We start from the raw sequence: 26,791 nt of genomic DNA, 5'->3' as shown, positions 1-26,791 counted from the left end.
ATAATATGGTATGTCAAAAAAAGTCATAAAAAAGTATGTTGAAGAAGTCACAAAAAGGTCATAGTATAGTATATTCGAAAAAAGTCAGAAAACATAGTTTAGTATGTTGAAAAGTCACAAAACAACAGTATAGTGTGACGAAAAAAGTCAATAAACAATATAGTTTGGTATGTCAAAAAAAATAAAAACGTCATAGTATGTTCGATAAAGTCACAAAAACATAGTATAGTATGTCAAAAAAAGTCAAAAAAAGATAATAGAACAGTATGTCGAAAAAAGTCACAAAACAACATAGTATAGTATGTCGAAAAAGTCACAAAACGTCATAGTATAGTATGTCGAAAAAAGTCACAAAAACTTAATAGTATAGTATGTCGAAAATATTCACATAAACATCATAGTATAGTACGTCGAAAAAAGTCACAGCATAGTATGTCGAAAAAAGTAACAAAAAAGTCAAAGTATAGTATGTCAAAAAAAGTCGCAAAAAATGTCATAGTATATTATGTAAAAAAATTCACAAAAACCTCATAGTATAGTATGTCGAAAAAACATCGAAGTATAGTATGTCAAAAAAAGTCACAAAAACCTCATAGTGTAGTATGTCGAAAAAATCGCATAGTATAGCATGTCGAAAAAAATCACAAAAACATAGTATAGTATGTTGAAAAAAGTCACAAAAACATCATAGTATAGTACGTCGAAAAAGTCACAGCATAGTATGTCGAAAAAAGTTAAAAAAAAGTCACAGTATAGTATGTCGAAAAAAGAAACAAAAACCTTATAGTATAGTATGTCGAAAAAACGTCATAGTATAGTATGTCGAAAACAGTAACAAAAACGTCATAGTATATAGTATGTCGAAAACAGTCATAAAAACATAAGAGTATAGTATGTCGAAAAAAGTCACAAAATCGTCATAGTATAGTATGTCGAAAAAACTTCATGTCAAAAAAAGTCACAAAAACATCATAGTATAGTATGTCGAAAAAAGTCACAGCATGGTATTTCGAAAAAAGTAACAAAAACGTCATAGTATAGTATGTCGAAAAAAATCATAGTATAGTGTGTCGAAAAAAGTCACAAAAACATAGTATAGTATGTCGAAAAAACGTGTCGAAAAAAGTCACAAAAACATCATAGTATAGTATGTTGAAAAAAGTCAGCATAGTATGTCAAAAAATTCACAAAAACCTCATAGTATAGTATGTCGAAAAAACATCGAAGTATAGTATGTCAAAAAAGTCACAAAAACCTCATAGTGTAGTATGTCAAAAAAAATCACAAAAACGTCAAAGTATAGTACGTCGAAAAAAGTCACAGCATAGTATGTCGAAAAAAGTAACAAAAAAGTCACAGTATAGTATGTTGAAAAAAGTCACAAAAACCTTATAGTATAGTATGTCGAAAAAAAATTATAGTGTATGTCGAAAACAGTAACAAAAACGTCATAGTATAGTATGTCGAAAACAGTCATAAAAACATAAGAGTATAGTATGTCGAAAAAAGTCACAAAATCGTCATAGTATAGTATGTCGAAAAAACTTCATGTCAAAAAAAGTCACAAAAAAATCATAGTATAGTATGTCGAAAAAAGTCAGCATAGTATGTCGAAAAAAGTAACAAAAAAGTCGCAAAAAATGTCATAGTATATTATGTCAAAAAATTCACAAAAACCTCATAGTATAGTATGTCGAAAAAAGTCACAGCATAGTATGTCGAAAAAAGTAACAAAAAAGTCACACTATAGTATGTCAAGAAAAGTCACAAAAACCTTGTGTATAGTATGTCGAAAAAACGTCATAGTTTAGTATGTCGAAAAAACTTCATAGTATAGTATGTCGGAAACAGTCACAAAAACATCATAGTATAGTATGTCGAAAAAAGTCACAAAATCGTCATAGTATAGTATGTCGAAAAAAGTCACAAAAACATCATAGTATAGTATGTTGAATAAGAAGGCATATAGTGTGTTCAAAAAAGTCACAAAAACATCATAGTATAGTATGTCGAAATGTTCACAAAAACGTCATAGTATAGTATGTCGAAAAAATGTCATAGTATAGCATGTTGAAATGACATCATAGTATAGTAAGTCGAAAAAAGTCACAAAAACGTCATAGTATAGTATGTCGAAAAAAGTCACAAAAACGTCATAGTATAGTATGTAGAAAAAATTCATAAAATTGTCATAGTAAAGTATGTCGAAAAAACATCATAGTATAGTATGTCGAAAAATGTCACAAAAACCTCATACTATAGTATTTAGAAAAAAAAGGCATATTATAGTGTGTCCAAAAAAGTCACAAAAACATCCTAGTATAGTATGTCGAAATATTGACAAAAAAGTCATAGTATAGTATGTTGAAAAAATGTCATAGTATAGCATGTTGAAATGACATCATAGTATAGTATGTCGAAAAAAGTCACAAAAACGTCACAGTATAGTATGTCGAAAAAGTAACAAAAACGTCACAGTATAGTATGTCGAAAAAAGTCACAAAAACGTTACATTATAGTATGTTGAAAAAAGTCACAAAAACGTTATAGTATAGCATGTTGAAATGACATCATAGCATAGTATGTTGAAAAAAGTCACAGCATAGCATATCGAAAAAAGTAACAAAAACGTCATTGTATAGTATGTTGAAAAAAGTCACAAAAACATCATAGTATAGTATGTCGAAGAAATTCATAAAAACATCATAGTATAGTATGTTGAAAAAGAAAAGGCATATTATAGTGTGTCCAGTATGTTGAAAAAACATCATAGTATAGTATGTTGAAAAAAGTCACAGCATAGTATGTTGAAAAAATTCACAAAAATGTCTAAGTATAGTATGTCGAAAAAAGTAACAAATACGTCATAGTATAGTATGTCGAAAAATTCATAAAAATATCATAGTATAGTATGTCGAATAAAGTCACAAAAACCTCATAGTATAGCTTGTTGAAATGACATCATAGTATAGTATATCGAAAAAATTCACAAAAACCTCATAGTATAGTATGTCAAAAAATTTCATAAAAACGTCATAGTATAGTATGTCGAAAAAATATCATAGTATGGTATGTCGAAAAAAGTCATAAAATTGTCATAGTATAGTATGTTGAAAAAGAAGGCATATAGTGTGTTCAAAAAAGTCACAAAAACATCATAGTGTAGTATGTCGAAATGTTCACAAAAATGTCATAGTATAGTATGTCGAAAAAACGTCATAGTATAGTATGTTGAAATGACATCATAGTCGAAAAAAGTCACAAAAACCTCATAGTATAGTATGTCGAAAAAATTCATAAAATTGTCATAGTATAGTATGTCGAAAAAACATCATAGTATAGTATGTCGAAAAAAGTCACAAAAACATCATAGGATAGTATGTTAACAAAAGTCACAGCATAGTATGTCGAAAAAGTAACAAAAACGTCACAGTATAGTATGTCGAAAAAAGTCACAAAAACGTTATATTATAGTATGTTGAAAAAAGTCACAAAAACGTTATAGTATAGTATGTCGAAAAAACGTCATAGTATAGCATGTTGAAATGACATCATAGCATAGTATGTTGAAAAAAGTCACAGCATAGTATATAGAAAAAAGTAACAAAAACGTCATTGTATAGTATGTCGAAAAAAGTCACAAAAACATGGTAGTATAGAATGTTGAAAAAGCCACAAAAACATCATATAGTATGTTGAAAAAAGTCACAAAAATCTAATAGTATAGTATGTCGAAAAAAATAACAAAAACATCATAGTATAGTGTGTCGAAGAAATTCACAAAAACATCATAATATAGTATGTCGAAAAAAGTCACAAAATCCTCATAGTATAGTATGTCGAAATATTAAAAAAAGCGTATAGTATAGTATGTCGAAAATACGTCATAGTATAGCATGTTGAAATGACATCATAGTATAGTATGTCGAAAAAAGTCACAAAAACGTCATAGTATAGTATGCGAAAAAAGTCACAAAAACATCATAGTATAGTATGTCGAAATGTTCACAAAAATGTCATAGTATAGTATGTCGAAAAAACGTCATAGTATAGTATGTTGAAATGACATCATAGTCGAAAAAAGTCACAAAAACCTCATAGTATAGTATGTCGAAAAAATTCATAAAATTGTCATAGTATAGTATGTCGAAAAAACATCATAGTATAGTATGTCGAAAAAAGTCACAAAAACATCATAGGATAGTATGTTAACAAAAGTCACAGCATAGTATGTCGAAAAAGTAACAAAAACGTCACAGTATAGTATGTCGAAAAAAGTCACAAAAACGTTATATTATAGTATGTTGAAAAAAGTCACAAAAACGTTATAGTATAGTATGTCGAAAAAACGTCATAGTATAGCATGTTGAAATGACATCATAGAAAAGTCACAGCATAGTATATAGAAAAAAGTAACAAAAACGTCATTGTATAGTATGTCGAAAAAAGTCACAAAAACATCATAGGATAGTATGTTAACAAAAGTCACAGCATAGTATGTCGAAAAAGTAACAAAAACGTCACAGTATAGTATGTCGAAAAAAGTCACAAAAACGTTATATTATAGTATGTTGAAAAAAGTCACAAAAACGTTATAGTATAGTATGTCGAAAAAACGTCATAGTATAGCATGTTGAAATGACATCATAGAAAAGTCACAGCATAGTATATAGAAAAAAGTAACAAAAACGTCATTGTATAGTATGTCGAAAAAAGTCACAAAAACATGATAGTATAGAATGTTGAAAAAGTCACAAAAACATCATATAGTATGTTGAAAAAGTCACAAAAATCTAATAGTATAGTATGTCGAAAAAAATAACAAAAACATCATAGTATAGTATGTCGAAGAAATTCACAAAAACATCATAGTATAGTATGTCGAAAAAAGTCACAAAAACGTCATAGTATAGTATGCGAAAAAAGTCACAAAAACCTCATAGTATAGTATGTCAAAAAAACGTCATCGTCTAGCATGTGGAAAAAAGTCACAAAAACGTCATAGTATAGCATGTTGAAATGACATCATAGTATAGTATGTCGAAAAAAGTTACAAAAACCTCATAGTATAGTATGTCGAAAAATTCATAAAAACATCATAGTATAGTATGTTGAATAAAGTCACAAAAACCTCATAGTATAGCTTGTTGAAATGACATCATAGTACAGTATATCGAAAAAATTCACAAAAACCTCATAGTATAGTATGTCAAAAAATTTCATAAAAACGTCATAGTATAGTATGTCGAAAAAAAACGTCATAGTATAGCATGTTGAAATGACATCATAGTGTAGTATGTCGAAAAAAGTCACAAAAAAGTCAAAGTATAGTATGTCGAAAAAATATCATAGTATAGTATGTGAAAAAAGTCATAAAATTGTCATAGTATACTATGCCAAAAAAAGTTACAAAAACCTCATAGTATAGTATGTTTAAAAAGAAGGCATATAGTGTGTTCAAAAAAGTCACAAAAACATCATAGTATAGTATGTCGAAAAAACGTCATAGTATAGTATGTTGAAATGACATCATAGTCGAAAAAAGTCACAAAAACCTCATAGTATAGTATGTCGAAAAGATTCATAAAATTGTCATGGTATAGTATGTCGAAAAAACATCATAGTATAGTATGTCGAAAAAAGTCGCAAAAACGTCACACTATAGTATGTCAAAAAAAGTCACAAAAACGTTATATTATAGTATGTTGAAAAAAAGTCACAAAAACGTTATAGTATGGTATGTCGAAAAAATGTCATAGTATAGCATGTTGAAATGACATCATAGTATAGTATGTCGAGAAAAGTAACAAAAACATCATTGTATAGTATGTCGAAAAAAGTCACAAAAACATCATAGTATAGTATGTTGAAAAAAGTCACAAAAACATCATATAGTATGTCGAAAAAAGTCACAAAAATCTAATAGTATAGTATGTCGAAAAAAGTAACAAAAACATCATAGTATAGTATGTCGAAGAAATTCACAAAAACATCATAGTATAGTATGTCGAAAAAAGTCACAAAAACGTCATAGTATAGTATGTCGAAAAAAAAAGGCATATTATAGTGTGTCCAAAAAAGTCACAAAAACATCATAGTATAGTATGTCGAAATATTAAAAAAAAAGTATAGTATAGTATGTCGAAAAAACGTCATAGTATAGCATGTTGAAATGACATCATAGTATAGTATGTCGAAAAAAGTCACAAATACGTCATAGTATAGTATGCGAAAAAAGTCACAAAAACGATAGTATAGTATGTCAAAAAAACGTCATAGTCTAGCATGTGGAAAAAAGTCACAAAAACGTCATAGTATAGCATGTTGAAATGACATCATAGTATAGTATGTCGAAAAAAGTCACAAAAACCTCATAGCATAGTATGTCGAAAAAATCATAAAAACGTCATAGTATAGTATGTCGAAAAAACATCATAGTATAGTATGTCGAAAAAAGTCACAAAAACCTCATAGTATAGTATGTCGAAAAAAGTCACAAAAACATCATAGTATAGTATGTTGAATAAGAAGGCAGATAGTGTGTTCAAAAAAGTCACAAAAACATCATAGTATAGTATGTCGAAATGTTCACAAAAACGTCATAGTATAGTATGTCGAAAAAATGTCATAGTATAGCATGTTGAAATGACATCATAGTATAGTAAGTCGAAAAAAGTCACAAAAACGTCATAGTATAGTATGTCGAAAAAAGTCACAAAAACGTCATAGTATAGTATGTCGAAAAAATTCATAAAATTGTCATAGAAAAGTATGTCGAAAAAACATCATAGTATAGTATGTCGAAAAATGTCACAAAAACCTCATACTATAGTATTTAGAAAAAAAAGGCATATTATAGTGTGTCCAAAAAAATCACAAATACATCTTAGTATAGTATGTCGAAATATTGACAAAAACGTCATAGTATAGTATGTTGAAAAAATGTCATAGTATAGCATGTTGAAATGACATTATAGTATAGTATGTCGAAAAAAGTCACAAAAACGTCATAGGATAGTATGCTAAAAAAGTCACAGCATAGTATGTCGAAAAAGTAACAAAAACGTCACAGTATAGTATGTCGAAAAAAGTCACAAAAACATTACATTATAGTATGTTGAAAAAAGTCACAAAAACGTTATAGTATAGCATGTTGAAATGACATCATAGCATAGTATGTTGAAAAAAGTCACAGCATGGTATATCGAAAAAAGTAACAAAAACGTCATTGTATAGTATGTTGAAAAAAGTCACAAAAACATCATAGTAAAGTATGTCGAAGAAATTCATAAAAACATCATAATATAGTATGTCGAAAAAAGTCACAAAAACGTCATAGTATAGTATGTCGAAAAAGAAAAGGCATATTATAGTGTGTCCAAAAAAGTCCTAAAAACATTATAGTATAGTATGTTGAAAAAACATCATAGTATAGTATGTTGAAAAAAGTCACAGCATAGTATGTTGAAAAAATTCACAAAAATGTCTAAGTATAGTATGTCGAAAAAAGTAACAAATATGTCATAGTATAGTATGTCGAAAAATTCATAAAAATATCATAGTATAGTATGTCGAATAAAGTCACAAAAACCTCATAGTATAGCTTGTCGAAAAAACATAGTATAGTATGTTGAAAAAAGTTACAAAAACCTCATAGTATAGTATGTTGAAAAATTCATAAAAACATCATAGTATACTATGTCGAATAAAGTCACAAAAACCTCATAGTATAGCTTGTTGAAATGACATCATAGTATAGTATATCGAAAAAATTCACAAAAACCTCATAGTATAGTATGTCAAAAAATTTCATAAAAACGTCATAGTATAGTATGTCGAATAAAGTCACAAAAACCTCATAGTATAGCTTGTTGAAATGACATCATAGTATAGTATATCGAAAAAATTCACAAAAACCTCATAGTATAGTATGTCAAAAAATTTCATAAAAACGTCATAGTATAGTATGTCGAAAAAATATCATAGTATGGTATGTCGAAAAAAGTCATAAAATTGTCATAGTATAGTATGTTGAAAAAGAAGGCATATAGTGTGTTCAAAAAAGTCACAAAAACATCATAGTATAGTATGTCGAAATGTTCACAAAAATGTCATAGTATAGTATGTCGAAAAAACGTCATAGTATAGTATGTTGAAATGACATCATAGTCGAAAAAAGTCACAAAAACCTCATAGTATAGTATGTCGAAAAAATTCATAAAATTGTCATAGTATACTATTTCGAAAAAACATCATAGTATAGTATGTCGAAAAAAGTCACAAAAACATCATAGGATAGTATGTTAACAAAAGTCACAGCATAGTATGTCGAAAAAGTAACAAAAACGTCACAGTATAGTATGTCGAAAAAAGTCACAAAAACGTTATAGTATAGTATGTCGAAAAAACATCATAGTATAGCATGTTGAAATGACATCATAGCATAGTATGTTGAAAAAAGTCACAGCATAGTATATAGAAAAAAGTAACAAAAACGTCATTGTATAGTATGTCGAAAAAAGTCACAAAAACATCATAGTATAGTATGTTGAAAAAAGTAACAAAAACATCATATAGTATGTCGAAAAAAGTCACAAAAATCTAATAGTATAGTATGTCGAAAAAAATAACAAAAACATCATAGTATAGTATGTCGAAGAAATTCACAAAAACATCATAGTATAGTATGTCGAAAAAAAAGGCATATTATAGTGTGTCCAAAAAAGTCACAAAAACATCATAGTATAGTATGTCGAAATATTAAAAAAAACGTATAGTATAGTTTGTCGAAAAAACGTCATAGTATAGCATGTTGAAATGACATCATAGTATAGTATGTCGAAAAAAGTCACAAAAACGTCATAGTATAGTATGCGAAAAAAGTCACAAAAACCTCATAGTATAGTATGTCAAAAAAACGTCATAGTCTAGCATGTGGAAAAAAGTCACAAAAACGTCATAGTATAGCATGTTGAAATGACATCATAGTATAGTATGTCGAAAAAAGTTACAAAAACCTCATAGTATAGTATGTCAAAAAATTTCATAAAAACGTCATAGTATAGTATGTCGAAAAATTCATAAAAACATCATAGTATAGTATGTTGAATAAAGTCACAAAAACCTCATAGTATAGCTTGTTGAAATGACATCATAGTACAGTATATCGAAAAAATTCACAAAAACCTCATAGTATAGTATGTCAAAAAATTTCATAAAAACGTCATAGTATAGTATGTCGAAAAAAACGTCATAGTATAGCATGTTGAAATGACATCATAGTGTAGTATGTCGAAAAAAGTCACAAAAAAGTCATAGTATAGTATGTCGAAAAAATATCATAGTATAGTATGTCGAAAAAAGTCATAAAATTGTCATAGTATACTATGCCAAAAAAAGTTACAAAAACCTCATAGTATAGTATGTTGAAAAAGAAGGCATATAGTGTGTTCAAAAAAGTCACAAAAACATCATAGTATAGTATGTCGAAATGTTCACAAAAATGTCATAGTATAGTATGTCGAAAAAACGTCATAGTATAGTATGTTGAAATGACATCATAGTCGAAAAAAGTCACAAAAATCTCATAGTATAGTATGTCGAAAAGATTCATAAGATTCATAAAATTGTCGAAAAGATTCATAAAATTGTCAAAAAACATGTCGAAAAAACATCATAGTATAGTATGTCGAAAAAAGTCGCAAAAACGTCACACTATAGTATGTCAAAAAAAGTCACAAAAACGATATATTATAGTATGTTGAAAAAAAGTCACAAAAACGTTATAGTATGGTATGTCGAAAAAATGTCATAGTATAGCATGTTGAAATGACATCATAGTATAGTATGTCGAGAAAAGTAACAAAAACGTCATTGTATAGTATGTCGAAAAAAGTCACAAAAACATCATAGTATAGTATGTTGAAAAAAGTAACAAAAACATCATATAGTATGTCGAAAAAAGTCACAAAATCTAATAGTATAGTATGTCGAAAAAAATAACAAAAACATCATAGTATAGTATGTCGAAGAAATTCACAAAAACATCATAGTATAGTATGTCGAAAAAAGTCACAAAAACTTCATAGTATAGTATGTCGAAAAAAAAGGCATATTATAGTGTGTCCAAAAAAGTCACAAAAACATCATAGTATAGTATGTCGAAATATTAAAAAAAACGTATAGTATAGTTTGTCGAAAAAACGTCATAGTATAGCATGTTGAAATGACATCATAGTATAGTATGTCGAAAAAAGTCACAAAAACGTCATAGTATAGTATGCGAAAAAAGTCACAAAAACCTCATAGTATAGTATGTCAAAAAAACGTCATAGTCTAGCATGTGGAAAAAAGTCACAAAAACGTCATAGTATAGCATGTTGAAATGACATCATAGTATAGTATGTCGAAAAAAGTTACAAAAACCTCATAGTATAGTATGTCGAAAAATTCATAAAAACATCATAGTATAGTATGTCGAATAAAGTCACAAAAACCTCATAGTATAGCTTGTTGAAATGACATCATAGTACAGTATATCGAAAAAATTCACAAAAACCTCATAGTATAGTATGTCAAAAAATTTCATAAAAACGTCATAGTATAGTATGTCGAAAAAAACGTCATAGTATAGCATGTTGAAATGACATCATAGTGTAGTATGTCGAAAAAAGTCACAAAAAAGTCATAGTATAGTATGTCGAAAAAATATCATAGTATAGTATGTCGAAAAAAGTCATAAAATTGTCATAGTATACTATGCCAAAAAAAGTTACAAAAACCTCATAGTATAGTATGTTGAAAAAGAAGGCATATAGTGTGTTCAAAAAAGTCACAAAAACATCATAGTATAGTATGTCGAAATGTTCACAAAAATGTCATAGTATAGTATGTCGAAAAAACGTCATAGTATAGTATGTTGAAATGACATCATAGTCGAAAAAAGTCACAAAAATCTCATAGTATAGTATGTCGAAAAGATTCATAAGATTCATAAAATTGTCGAAAAGATTCATAAAATTGTCAAAAAACATGTCGAAAAAACATCATAGTATAGTATGTCGAAAAAAGTCGCAAAAACGTCACACTATAGTATGTCAAAAAAAGTCAAAAAAACGATATATTATAGTATGTTGAAAAAAAGTCACAAAAACGTTATAGTATGGTATGTCGAAAAAATGTCATAGTATAGCATGTTGAAATGACATCATAGTATAGTATGTCGAGAAAAGTAACAAAAACGTCATTGTATAGTATGTCGAAAAAAGTCACAAAAACATCATAGTATAGTATGTTGAAAAAAGTCACAAAAACATCATATAGTATGTCGAAAAAAGTCACAAAAATCTAATAGTATAGTATGTCGAAAAAAGTAACAAAAACATCATAGTATAGTATGTCGAAGAAATTCACAAAAACATCATAGTATAGTATGTCGAAAAAAGTCACAAAAACGTCATAGTATAGTATGTCGAAAAAAAAAGGCATATTATAGTGTGTCCAAAAAAGTCACAAAAACATCATAGTATAGTATGTCGAAATATTAAAAAAAACATATAGTATAGTATGTCGAAAAAACGTCATAGTATAGCATGTTGAAATGACATCATAGTATAGTATGTCGAAAAAAGTCACAAAAACGTCATAGTATAGTATGCGAAAAAAGTCACAAAAACCTCATAGTATAGTATGTCAAAAAAACGTCATAGTCTAGCATGTGGAAAAAAGTCACAAAAACGTCATAGTATAGCATGTTGAAATGACATCATAGTATAGTATGTCGAAAAAAGTCACAAAAACCTCATAGCATAGTATGTCGAAAAAATCATAAAAACGTCATAGTATAGTATGTCGAAAAAACATCATAGTATAGTATGTCGAAAAAAGTCACAAAAACCTCATAGTATAGTATGTCGAAAAAAGTCACAAAAACATCATAGTATAGTATGTTGAATAAGAAGGCAGATAGTGTGTTCAAAAAAGTCACAAAAACATCATAGTATAGTATGTCGAAATGTTCACAAAAACGTCATAGTATAGTATGTCGAAAAAATGTCATAGTATAGCATGTTGAAATGACATCATAGTATAGTAAGTCGAATAAAGTCACAAAAACGTCATAGTATAGTATGTCGAAAAAAGTCACAAAAACGTCATAGTATAGTATTTCGAAAAAATTCATAAAATTGTCATAGTAAAGTATGTCAAAAAAACATCATAGTATAGTATGTCGAAAAATGTCACAAAAACCTCACACTATAGTATTTAGAAAAAAAAGGCATATTATAGTGTGTCCAAAAAAGTCACAAAAACATCTTAGTATAGTATGTCGAAATATTGACAAAAACGTCATAGTATAGTATGTTGAAAAAATGTCATAGTATAGCATGTTGAAATGACATCATAGTATAGTATGTCGAGAAAAGTCACAAAAACGTCCTAGGATAGTATGCTAAAAAAAGTCACAGCATAGTATGTCGAAAAAGTAACAAAAACGTCACAGTATAGTATGTCGAAAAAAGTCACAAAAACGTTACATTACAGTATGTTGAAAAAAGTCACAAAAACGTTATAGTATGGCATGTTGAAATGACATCATAGCATAGTATGTTGAAAAAAGTCACAGCATGGTATATCGAAAAAAGTAACAAAAAACGTCATTGTATAGTATGTTGAAAAAAAGTCACAACAACATCATAGTATAGTATGTCGAAGAAATTCATAAAAACATCATAATATAGTAAGTCGAAAAAAGTCACAAAAACGTCATAGTATAGTATGTCGAAAAAGAAAAGGCATATTATAGTGTGTCCAAAGAAGTCCTAAAAACATTATAGTATAGTATGTTGAAAAAACATCATAGTATAGTATGTTGAAAAAATTCACAAAAATGTCTAAGTATAGTATGTCGAAAAAAGTAACAAATACGTCATAGTATAGTATGTCGAAAAATTCATAAAAATATCATAGTATAGTATGTCGAATAAAGTCACAAAAACCTCATAGTATAGCTTGTCGAAAAAACATAGTATAGTATGTTGAAAAAAGTTACAAAAACCTCATAGTATAGTATGTCGAAAAATTCATAAAAACATCATAGTATAGTATGTCGAATAAAGTCACAAAAACGTCATAGTATAGTATGTCGAAAAAATTCATAAAATTGTCATAGTAAAGTATGTCGAAAAAACATCATAGTATAGTATGTCGAAAAATGTCACAAAAACCTCATACTATAGTAATTAGAAAAAAAAGGCATATTATAGTGTGTCCAAAAAAGTCACAAAAACATCTTAGTATAGTATGTCGAAATATTGACAAAAACGTCATAGTATAGTATGTTGAAAAAATGTCATAGTATAGCATGTTGAAATGACATCATAGTATAGTATGTCGAAAAAAGTCACAAAAACGTCATAGGATAGTATGCTAAAAAAAGTCACAGCATAGTATGTCGAAAAAGTAACAAAAACTTCACAGTTTAGTATGTCAAAAAAAGTTACAAAAACGTTACATTATAGTATGTTTGAAAAAGTCACAAAACGTTATAGTATAGCATGTTGAAATGACATCATAGCATAGTATGTTGAAAAAAGTCACAGCATGGTATATCGAAAAAAGTAACAAAAACGTCATAGTATAGTATGTTGAAAAAGTTACAAAAACCTCATAGTATAGTATGTCGAAAAATTCATAAAAACATCATAATATAGTATGTCGAAAAAGTCACAAAACGTCATAGTATAGTATGTCGAAAAATTCATAAATTGTCATAGTAAAGTATGTCGAAAAACATCATAGTATAGTATGTCGAAAAATGTCACAAAAACCTCATACTATAGTATTTAGAAAAAAAAGGCATATTATAGTGTGTCCAAAAAAGTCACAAAAACATCTTAGTATAGTATGTCGAAATATTGACAAAAACATCATAGTATAGTATGTTGAAAAAATGTCATAGTATAGCATGTTGAAATGACATCATAGTATAGTATGTCGAAAAAAGTCACAAAAACGTCATAGGATAGTATGCTAAAAAAAGTCACAGCATAGTATGTCGAAAAAGTAACAAAAACGTCACAGTATAGTATGTCGAAAAAAGTCACAAAAACGTTACATTATAGTATGTTGAAAAAAGTCACAAAAACGTTATAGTATAGCATGTTGAAATGACATCATAGCATAGTATGTTGAAAAAAGTCACAGCATGGTATATCGAAAAAAGTAACAAAAAACGTCATTGTATAGTATGTTGAAAAAAAGTCACAAAAACATCATAGTATAGTATGTCGAAGAAATTCATAAAAACATCATAATATAGTAAGTCGAAAAAAGTCACAAAAACGTCATAGTATAGTATGTCGAAAAAGAAAAGGCATATTATAGTGTGTCCAAAAAAGTCCTAAAAACATTATAGTATAGTATGTTGAAAAAAGTCACAGCATAGTATGTTGAAAAAATTCACAAAAATGTCTAAGTATAGTATGTCGAAAAAAGTAACAAATACGTCATAGTATAGTATGTCGAAAAATTCATAAAAATATCATAGTATAGTATGTCGAATAAAGTCACAAAAACCTCATAGTATAGCTTGTCGAAAAAACATAGTATAGTATGTTGAAAAAAGTTACAAAAACCTCATAGTATAGTATGTTGAAAAATTCATAAAAACATCATAGTATAGTATGTCGAATAAAGTCACAAAAACCTCATAGTATAGCTTGTTGAAATGACATCATAGTATAGTATATCGAAAAAATTCACAATAACCTCATAGTATAGTATGTCAAAAAATTTCATAAAAACGTCATAGTATAGTATGTCGAAAAAATATCATAGTATGGTATGTCGAAAAAAGTCATAAAATTGTCATAGTATAGTATGTTGAAAAAGAAGGCATATAGTGTGTTCAAAAAAGTCACAAAAACATCATAGTATAGTATGTCGAAATGTTCACAAAAATGTCATAGTATAGTATGTCGAAAAAACGTCATAGTATAGTATGTTGAAATGACATCATAGTCGAAAAAAGTCACAAAAACCTCATAGTATAGTATGTCGAAAAAATTCATAAAATTGTCATAGTATAGTATTTCGAAAAAACATCATAGTATAGTATGTCGAAAAAAGTCACAAAAACATCATAGGATAGTATGTTAACAAAAGTCACAGCATAGTATGTCGAAAAAGTAACAAAAACGTCACAGTATAGTATGTCGAAAAAAGTCACAGCATAGTATATCGAAAAAAGTAACAAAAACGTCATTGTATAGTATGTCGAAAAAAGTCACAAAAACATCATAGTATAGTATGTTGAAAAAAGTAACAAAAACATCATATAGTATGTCGAAAAAAGTCAAAAAAATCTAATAGTATAGTATGTCGAAAAAAATAACAAAAACATCATAGTATAGTATGTCGAAGAAATTCACAAAAACATCATAGTATAGTATGTCGAAAAAAGTCACAAAAACTTCAGAGTATAGTATGTCTAAAAAAAAGGCATATTATAGTGTGTCCAAAAAAGTCACAAAAACATCATAGTATAGTATGTCGAAATATTAAAAAAAACGTATAGTATAGTATGTCGAAAAAACGTCATAGTATAGCATGTTGAAATGACATCATAGTATAGTATGTCGAAAAAAGTCACAAAAACGTCATAGTATAGTATGTCAAAAAAACGTCATAGTCTAGCATGTGGAAAAAAGTCACAAAAACGTCATAGTATAGCATGTTGAAATGACATCATAGTATAGTATGTCGAAAAAAGTTACAAAAACCTCATAGTATAGTATGTCGAAAAATTCATAAAAACATCATAGTATAGTATGTTGAATAAAGTCACAAAAACCTCATAGTATAGCTTGTTGAAATGACATCATAGTATAGTATATCGAAAAAATTCACAAAAACCTCATAGTATAGTATGTCAAAAAATTTCATAAAAACGTCATAGTATAGTATGTCGAAAAAAACGTCATAGTATAGCATGTTGAAATGACATCATAGTGTAGTATGTCGAAAAAAGTCACAAAAAAGTCATAGTATAGTATGTCGAAAAAATATCATAGTATAGTATGTCGAAAAAAGTCAAAATTGTCATAGTATAGTATGCCAAAAAAAGTTACAAAAACCTCATAGTATAGTATGTTGAAAAAGAAGGCATATAGTGTGTTCAAAAAAGTCACAAAAACATCATAATATAGTATGTCGAAATGTTCACAAAAATGTCATAGTATAGTATGTCGAAAAAACGTCATAGTATTGTATGTTGAAATGACATCATAGTCGAAAAAAGTCACAAAAACCTCATAGTATAGTATGTCGAAAAGATTCATAAAATTGTCATAGTATAGTATGTCGAAAAAACATCATAGTATAGTAAGTCGAAAAAAGTCACAAAAACGTCACACTATAGTATGTCAAAAAAAGTCACAAAAACGTTATATTATAGTATGTTGAAAAAAAGTCACAAAAACGTCACAGCATAGTATATCGAAAAAAGTAACAAAAACGTCATTGTATAGTATGTCGAAAAAAGTCACAAAAACATCACAGTATAGTATGTAGAAAAAAGTCACAAAAACACTATATAGTATGTCGAAAAAAGTCACAAAAATCTAATAGTATAGTATGTCGAAAAAAGTAACAAAAACATCATAGTATAGTATGTCGAAGAAATTCACAAAAACATCATAGTATAGAATGTCGAAAAAAGTCACAAAAACGTCATAGTATAGTACGTCGAAAAAAAAAAGGCATATTATAGTGTGTCCAAAAAAGTCACAAAAACATCATAGTATAGTATGTCGAAATATTAAAAAAAACATATAGTATAGAATGTCGAAAAAACGTCATAGTATAGCATGTTGAAATGACATCATAGTATAGTATGTCGAAAAAAGTCACAAAAACGTCATAGTATAGTATGCGAAAAAAGTCACAAAAACCTCATAGTATAGCATGTTGAAATGACATCATAGTATAGTATGTCGAAAAAAGTCACAAAAACCTCATAGCATAGTATGTCGAAAAAATCATAAAAACGTCATAGTATAGTATGTCGAAAAAACATCATAGTATAGTATGTCGAAAAAATTCACAAAAACGTCATAGTATAGTATGCGAAAAAAGTCACAAAAACCTCATAGTATAGTATGTCAAAAAAACGTCATAGTCTAGCATGTGGAAAAAAGTCACAAGAACGTCATAGTATAGCATGTTGAAATGACATCATAGTATAGTATGTCGAAAAAAGTTACAAAAACCTCATAGTATAGTATGTCGAAAAATTCATAAAAACATCATAGTATAGTATGTTGAATAAAGTCACAAAAACCTCATAGTATAGCTTGTTGAAATGACATCATAGTACAGTATATCGAAAAAATTCACAAAAACCTCATAGTATAGTATGTCAAAAAATTTCATAAAAACGTCATAGTATAGTATGTCGAAAAAAACGTCATATTATAGCATGTTGAAATGACATCATAGTATAGTATGTTGAAAAAAGTCACAAAAATCTAATAGTATACTATGTCGAAAAAAGTCACAAAAATCTAATAGTATAGTATGTCGAAAAAAGTAACAAAAACATCATAGTATAGTATGTCGAAGAAATTCACAAAAACGTCATAGTATAGTATGTCGAAAAAAAAATGCATATTATAGTGTATCCAAAAAAGTCACAAAAACATCATAGTATAGTATGTCGAAATATTAAAAAAAACGTATAGTATAGTATGTCGAAAAAACGTCATAGTATAGCATGTTGAAATGACATCATAGTATAGTATGTCGAAAAAAGTCACAAAAACGTCATAGTATAGTATGCGAAAAAAGTCACAAAAACCTCATAGTATAGTATGTCAAAAAAACGTCATAGTCTAGCATGTGGAAAAAAGTCACAAAAACGTCATAGTATAGCATGTTGAAATGACATCATAGTATAGTATGTCGAAAAAAGTCACAAAAACCTCATAGCATAGTATGTCGAAAAAATCATAAAAACGTCATAGTATAGTATGTCGAAAAAACATCATAGTATAGTATGTCGAAAAAGTCACAAAAACCTCATAGTATAGTATGTCGAAAAAAAAAGGCATATTATAGTGTGTCCAAAAAAGTCACAAAAACATCATATAGTATGTCAAAATATAAAAAAAAACATCATAGTATAGTATGTCGAAAAAACGTCATAGTATAGCATGTTGAAATGACATCACAGTATAGTATTTCTAAAAAAGTCACAAAAACTTCATAGTATAGTATGTCGAAAAAAGTCATAAAATTGTCATAGTATATTATGTAGAAAAAAGTCACAAAAACCTCATAGTATAGTATGTCGAAAAAAATCATAAAAACGTCATAGTATAGTATGTTGAAATGACATCATAGTATAGTATGTCGAAAAAAGTCACAATAACGTCATAGTATAGTATGTCGAAAAAAGTCATAAAATTGTCATAGTATATTATGTTGAAATGACATCATAGTATAGTATGTCGAAAAATGTCACAAAAACCTCATACTATAGTATTTCGAAAAAAAAGGCATATTATAGTGTGTCCAAAAAAGTCACAAAAACATCATAGTATAGTATGTCGAATTATTGACAAAAACGTCATAGTATAGTATTATGAAAAAATGTCATAGTATAGCATGTTGAAATGACATCATAGTATAGTATGTCGAAAAAAGTCACAAAAACGTCATAGGATAATATGTTAACAAAAGTCACAGCATAGTATGTCGAAAAAGTAACAAAAACGTCACAGTATAGTATGTCGAAAAAAGTAAAAAAAAATTATACTATAGTATGTTGAAAAAAAGTCACAAATACATTATAGTACAGTATGTTGAAAAAACGTCATAGTATAGCATGTTGAAATGACATCATAGCATAGTATGTTGAAAAAAGTCACAGCATAGTATATCGAAAAAAGTAACAAAAACGTCATTGTATAGTATGTCGAAAAAAGTCACAAAAACATCATAGTATAGTATCTTGAAAAAAGTCACAAAAACATCATATAGTATGTCGAAAAAAGTCACAAAAATCTAATAGTATAGTATGTCGAAAAAAGTAACAAAAACGTCATTGTATAGTATGTCGAAGAAATTCATAAAAACATCGTAGTATAGTATGTCGAAAAAAGTCACAAAAACGTCATAGTATAGTATGTCGAAAAATAAAAGGCATATTATAGTGTGTCCAAAAAAGTCACAAAAACATCATAGTATAGTATGTCGAAATATTAAAAAAACGTATAGTATAGTATGTCGAAAAAACGTCATAGTATAGCATGTTGAAATGACATCATAGTATAGTATGTCGAAAAAAGTCACAAAAACGTCATAGTATAGTATGTCGAAAAAAATCATAAAAACGTCATAGTATAGTATGTTGAAATGACATCATAGTATAGTATGTCGAAAAAAGTCACAAAAACTTCATAGTATAGTATGTCGAAAAAAGTCATAAAATTGTCATAGTATATTATGTTGAAATGACATCATAGTATAGTATGTCGAAAAAAGTCACAAAAACCTCATAGTATAGACTCTCGAAAAAAATCATGAAAAATGTCATAGTATATATAGTATGTCGAAAAAAACGTCATAGTATAGCATGTTGAAATGACATCATTGTATAGTATGTCGATCAAAGTAACAAAAACGTTACTAGTATCATAGTATAGTATGTCAAAAAAATATCATAGTATAGTATGTCGAAAAAAGTCATAAAATTGTCATAGTATATTATGTCGAAAAAACATCGTAGTATAATATGTCGAAAAATGTCACAAAAACCTCATAGTATAGAATGTCGAAATATTCACAAAAATGTCATAGTATTGTATGTCGAAAAAACATCATAGTATAGCATTTTGAAATGACATCATAGTATAGTATGTCGAAAAAAGTCACACAAACGTCATAGGATAGTATGTTGAAAATAGTCACAGCATAGTATGTCGACAAAAGTCACAAAAACATCATAGTATAGTACGTCGAAAAAAACGCATATTATAGTTTGTCGAAAAAAGTCACAAAAACGTCAAAGTATAGTATGTCGAAATGTTCACAAAAACGTCATAGTATAGCATGTTGAAATGACATCATAGTATAGTATGTCGAAAAAAGTCACAAAAATGTCATAGTATAGTATGTCGAAAAAATTCATAAAATTGTCATAGTATAGTATGTCGAAAAAACATTATAGTATAGTATGTCGAAAAATGTCACAAAAACCTCATACTATAGTATTTCGAAAAAAAAGGCATATTATAGTGTGTCCAAAAAAGTCACAAAAACATCATAGTATAGTATGTCGAAATATTGACAAAAACGTCATAGTATAGTATGTTGAAAAAAAGTCATAGTATAGCATGTTGAAATGACATCATAGTATAGTATGTCGAAAAAAGTCACAACAACGTCATAGTATAGTATGTCGAAAAAAGTCACAAAAACATTATAATATAGTATGTTGAAAAAAAGTCACAAAAACGTTATAGTACAGTATGTCGAAAAAACGTCATAGTATAGTATGTCGAAAAAAGTCACAAAAACATCATAGGATAGTATGTTAACAAAAGTCACAAAAACATCATATAGTATGTCGAAAAAAGTCACAAAAATCTAATAGTATAGTATGTCGAAAAAAGTAACAAAAACGTCATTGTATAGTATGTCGATGAAATTCACAAAAACATCATAGTATAGTATGTCGAAAAAAGTCACAAAAACTTCATAGTATAGTATGTCGAAAAAATTCAAAAAATTGTCATAATATATTATGTCGAAAAAACATCATAGTATAGTATGTCGAAAAATGTCACAAAAACCTCATAGTATAGAATGTCGAAATATTCGCAAAAACTTCAAAGTATAGTATGTCGAAAAAACGTCATAGTATAGCATTTTGAAATGACATCATAGTATAGCATGTCGAAAAAACATCATTGTATAGTATGTCGAAAAATGTCACAAAAACCTCATAGTATAGAATGTCGAAATATTCACAAAAACGTCAAAGTATAGTATGTCGAAAAAACGTCATAGTATAGCATTTTGAAATGACATCATAGTATAGTATGTCAAAAAAATATCAGTATAGTATGTCGAAAAAAGTCATAAAATTGTCATAGTATATTATGTCGAAAAAACATCATAGTATAGTATGTCGAAAAATGTTACAACAACCTCATAGTATAGAATGTCGAAATATTCACAAAAATGACATAGTATAGTATGTCGAAAAAACATCATAGTATAGCATTTTGAAATGACATCATAGTATAGTATGTCGAAAAAAGTCACACAAACGTCATAGGATAGTATGTTGAAAATAGTCACAGCATAGTATGTCGAAAAAAGTAACAAAAACGTCACAGTATAGTATGTCGAAAAAAGTCACTAAAAAATCATAGTATAGTATGTCAAAAAAACGTCATAGTCTAGCATGTGGAAAAAAGTCACAAAAACATCATAGTATAGTACGTCGAAAAAAAACTCATATTATAGTATGTCGAAAAAAATTCATACAAACTTCATAGTATAGTATGTCGAAAAAACCTCATAGTATAGTTTGTCGAAAAAAGTCACAAAGACCTCATAGTATAGTATGTCGAAAAAATCATAAAAACGTCATATTATAGTATGTTGAAAAACATTATAATATAGTATGTAGAAAAAAGTCACAATAACCTCATAGTATAGAATGTCGAAAAAAGCCACAAAAACGATATAGTATAGTATCTTGAAAAAAGTCACAAAAACGTAAAGGTATTGTATGTCGAAAAAACGTCATAGTATAGCATGTTGAAATGACATCATAGTATAGTATGTCGAAAAAAGTCACCGCATAGTATATCGAAAAAAGTAACAATAACCTAATAGTATCTTATGTCGAAAAAAGTCACAAAAATATCATAGTATAGTATGTCGAAGAAATTCACAAAAACATCATAGCATAGTATGTCGAAAAAAAGTCATAAAAACCTCATAGTATAATATGTCGAAAAAATCATGAAAATATCATAGTATAGTTTGTCGAAAAAAGTCACAAAAACCTCATAGTATAGTATGTCGAAAAAATCATGAAAACATCATAGTATAGTTTGTCGAAAAAAGTCACAAAAACCTCATAGTATAGTATGTCGAAAAAAAGGCATATTATAGTGTGTCCAAAAAAGTCACAAAAACATCATAGTATAGTATGTTGAAATGACATCATAGTATAGTATGTCGAAAAAAGTCACAAAAACCTCATAATATAGTATGTCGAAAAAAATCATAAAAACGTCATAGTATAGTATGTTGAAATGACATCATAGTATAGTATGTCGAAAAAAGTCATAAAATTGTCATAGTATATTATGTTGAAAAAACATCATAGTATAGTATGTCGAAAAATGTCACAAAAACCTCATAGTATAGAATGTCGAAATATTCACAAAAACGTCAAAGTATAGTATGTCGAAAAAACGTCATAGTATAGCATTTTGAAATGACATCATAGTATAGTATGTCAAAAAAATATCATAGTATAGTATGTCGAAAAATGTCATAAAATTGTCATAGTATAATATGTCGAAAAAACATCATAGTATAGTATGTCGAAAAATGTCACAAAAACCTCATAGTATAGAATGTCGAAATATTCACAAAAATGTCATAGTATAGTATGTCGAAAAAACATCATAGTATAGCATTTTAAAATGACATCATAGTATAGTATGTCGAAAAAAGTCACAAAAACGTCATAGTAGTATGTCAAAAAAACGTCATAGTCTAGCATGTGGATAGTATGTCGAAAAAAAAAGGCAAATATGTGTATGTGTGTCCAAAAAAGTCATAAAAACATCATAGTATAGTATGTCGAAATATTCACAAAAACGTCATAGTATAGCATGTTGAAATGACATCATAGTATAGTATGTCGAAAAAAGTCACAAAAACCTCATAGTATAGTATGTCGAAAAGATTCATAAAATTGTCATAGTATAGTATGTCGAAAAAACATCATAGTATAGTAAGTCGAAAAAAGTCACAAAAACGTCACACTATAGTATGTCAAAAAAAGTCACAAAAACGTTATATTATAGTATGTTGAAAAAAAGTCACAAAAACGTTATAGTATGGTATGTCGAAAAAACGTCATAGTATAGCATGTTGAAATGACATCATAGCATAGTATGTTGAAAAAAGTCACAGCATAGTATATCGAAAAAAGTAACAAAAACGTCATTGTATAGTATGTCGAAAAAAGTCACAAAAACATCACAGTATAGTATGTAGAAAAAAGTCACAAAAACACTATATAGTATGTCGAAAAAAGTCACAAAAATCTAATAGTATAGTATGTCGAAAAAAGTAACAAAAACATCATAGTATAGTATGTCGAAGAAATTCACAAAAACATCATAGTATAGTATGTCGAAAAAAGTCACAAAAACGTCATAGTATAGTACGTCGAAAAAAAAAAGGCATATTATAGTGTGTCCAAAAAAGTCACAAAAACATCATAGTATAGTATGTCGAAATATTAAAAAAAACATATAGTATAGAATGTCGAAAAAACGTCATAGTATAGCATGTTGAAATGACATCATAGTATAGTATGTCGAAAAAAGTCACAAAAACGTCACAGTATAGTATGCGAAAAAAGTCACAAAAACCTCATAGTACAGCATGTTGAAATGACATCATAGTATAGTATGTCGAAAAAAGTCACAAAAACCTCATAGCATAGTATGTCGAAAAAATCATAAAAACGTCATAGTATAGTATGTCGAAAAAACATCATAGTATAGTATGTCGAAAAAATTCACAAAAACGTCATAGTATAGTATGCGAAAAAAGTCACAAAAACCTCATAGTATAGTATGTCAAAAAAACGTCATAGTCTAGCAGGTGGAAAAAAGTCACAAAAACGTCATAGTATAGCATGTTGAAATGACATCATAGTATAGTATGTCGAAAAAAGTTACAAAAACCTCATAGTATAGTATGTCGAAAAATTCATAAAAACATCATAGTATAGTATGTTGAATAAAGTCACAAAAACCTCATAGTATAGCTTGTTGAAATGACATCATAGTACAGTATATCGAAAAAATTCACAAAAACCTCATAGTATAGTATGTCAAAAAATTTCATAAAAACGTCATAGTATAGTATGTCGAAAAAAACGTCATATTATAGCATGTTGAAATGACATCATAGTGTAGTATGTCGAAAAAAGTCACAAAAACGTCATTGTATAGTATGTTGAAAAAAGTCACAAAAACATCATAGTATAGTATGTTGAAAAAAGTCACAGAAATCTAATAGTATAGTATGTCGAAAAAAGTAACAAAAACATCATAGTATAGTATGTCGAAGAAATTCACAAAAACGTCATAGTATAGTATGTCGAAAAAAAAATGCATATTATAGTGTGTCCAAAAAAGTCACAAAAACATCATAGTATAGTATGTCGAAATATTAAAAAAAACGTATAGTATAGTATGTCGAAAAAACGTCATAGTATAGCATGTTGAAATGACATCATAGTATAGTATGTCGAAAAAAGTCACAAAAACGTCATAGTATAGTATGCGAAAAAAGTCACAAAAACCTCATAGTATAGTATGTCAAAAAAACGTCATAGTCTAGCATGTGGAAAAAAGTCACAAAAACGTCATAGTATAGCATGTTGAAATGACATCATAGTATAGTATGTCGAAAAAAGTCACAAAAACCTCATAGCATAGTATGTCGAAAAAATCATTAAAACGTCATAGTATAGTATGTCGAAAAAACATCATAGTATAGTATGTCGAAAAAAGTCACAAAAACCTCATAGTATAGTATGTCGAAAAAAAAAGGCATATTATAGTGTGTCCAAAAAAGTCACAAAAACATCATATAGTATGTCAAAATATAAAAAAAAACATCATAGTATAGTATGTCGAAAAAACGTCATAGTATAGCATGTTGAAATGACATCACAGTATAGTATTTCTAAAAAAGTCACAAAAACTTCATAGTATAGTATGTCGAAAAAAGTCATAAAATTGTCATAGTATATTATGTAGAAAAAAGTCACAAAAACCTCATAGTATAGTATGTCGAAAAAAATCATAAAAACGTCATAGTATAGTATGTTGAAATGACATCATAGTATAGTATGTCGAAAAAAGTCACAATAACGTCATAGTATAGTATGTCGAAAAAAGTCATAAAATTGTCATAGTATATTATGTTGAAATGACATCATAGTATAGTATGTCGAAAAATGTCACAAAAACCTCATACTATAGTATTTCGAAAAAAAAGGCATATTATAGTGTGTCCAAAAAAGTCACAAAAACATCATAGTATAGTATGTCGAATTATTGACAAAAACGTCATAGTATAGTATTATGAAAAAATGTCATAGTATAGCATGTTGAAATGACATCATAGTATAGTATGTCGAAAAAAGTCACAAAAACGTCATAGGATAATATGTTAACAAAAGTCACAGCATAGTATGTCGAAAAAGTAACAAAAACGTCACAGTATAGTATGTCGAAAAAAGTAAAAAAAAATTATACTATAGTATGTTGAAAAAAAGTCACAAATACATTATAGTACAGTATGTTGAAAAAACGTCATAGTATAGCATGTTGAAATGACATCATAGCATAGTATGTTGAAAAAAGTCACAGCATAGTATATCGAAAAAAGTAACAAAAACGTCATTGTATAGTATGTCGAAAAAAGTCACAAAAACATCACAGTATAGTATGTAGAAAAAAGTCACAAAAACACTATATAGTATGTCGAAAAAAGTCACAAAAATCTAATAGTATAGTATGTCGAAAAAAGTAACAAAAACATCATAGTATAGTATGTCGAAGAAATTCACAAAAACATCATAGTATAGTATGTCGAAAAAAGTCACAAAAACGTCATAGTATAGTACGTCGAAAAAAAAAAGGCATATTATAGTGTGTCCAAAAAAGTCACAAAAACATCATAGTATAGTATGTCGAAATATTAAAAAAAACATATAGTATAGAATGTCGAAAAAACGTCATAGTATAGCATGTTGAAATGACATCATAGTATAGTATGTCGAAAAAAGTCACAAAAACGTCATAGTATAGTATGCGAAAAAAGTCACAAAAACCTCATAGTATAGCATGTTGAAATGACATCATAGTATAGTATGTCGAAAAATGTCACAAAAACCTCATAGCATAGTATGTCGAAAAAATCATAAAAACGTCATAGTATAGTATGTCGAAAAAACATCATAGTATAGTATGTCGAAAAAATTCACAAAAACGTCATAGTATAGTATGCGAAAAAAGTCACAAAAACCTCATAGTATAGTATGTCAAAAAAACGTCATAGTCTAGCAGGTGGAAAAAAGTCACAAAAACGTCATAGTATAGCATGTTGAAATGACATCATAGTATAGTATGTCGAAAAAAGTTACAAAAACCTCATAGTATAGTATGTCGAAAAATTCATAAAAACATCATAGTATAGTATGTTGAATAAAGTCACAAAAACCTCATAGTATAGCTTGTTGAAATGACATCATAGTACAGTATATCGAAAAAATTCACAAAAACCTCATAGTATAGTATGTCAAAAAATTTCATAAAAACGTCATAGTATAGTATGTCGAAAAAAACGTCATATAATAGCATGTTGAAATGACATCATAGTGTAGTATGTCGAAAAAAGTCACAAAAACGTCATTGTATAGTATGTTAAAAAAAGTCATAAAATTGTCATAGTA

The sequence above is a fragment of the Sander lucioperca genome, chromosome 17, assembly GCF_008315115.2.
Source record: "Sander lucioperca isolate FBNREF2018 chromosome 17, SLUC_FBN_1.2, whole genome shotgun sequence".
Taxonomy (NCBI): domain Eukaryota; kingdom Metazoa; phylum Chordata; class Actinopteri; order Perciformes; family Percidae; genus Sander; species Sander lucioperca.
Note: the sequence above shows the minus strand (reverse complement) of the source record.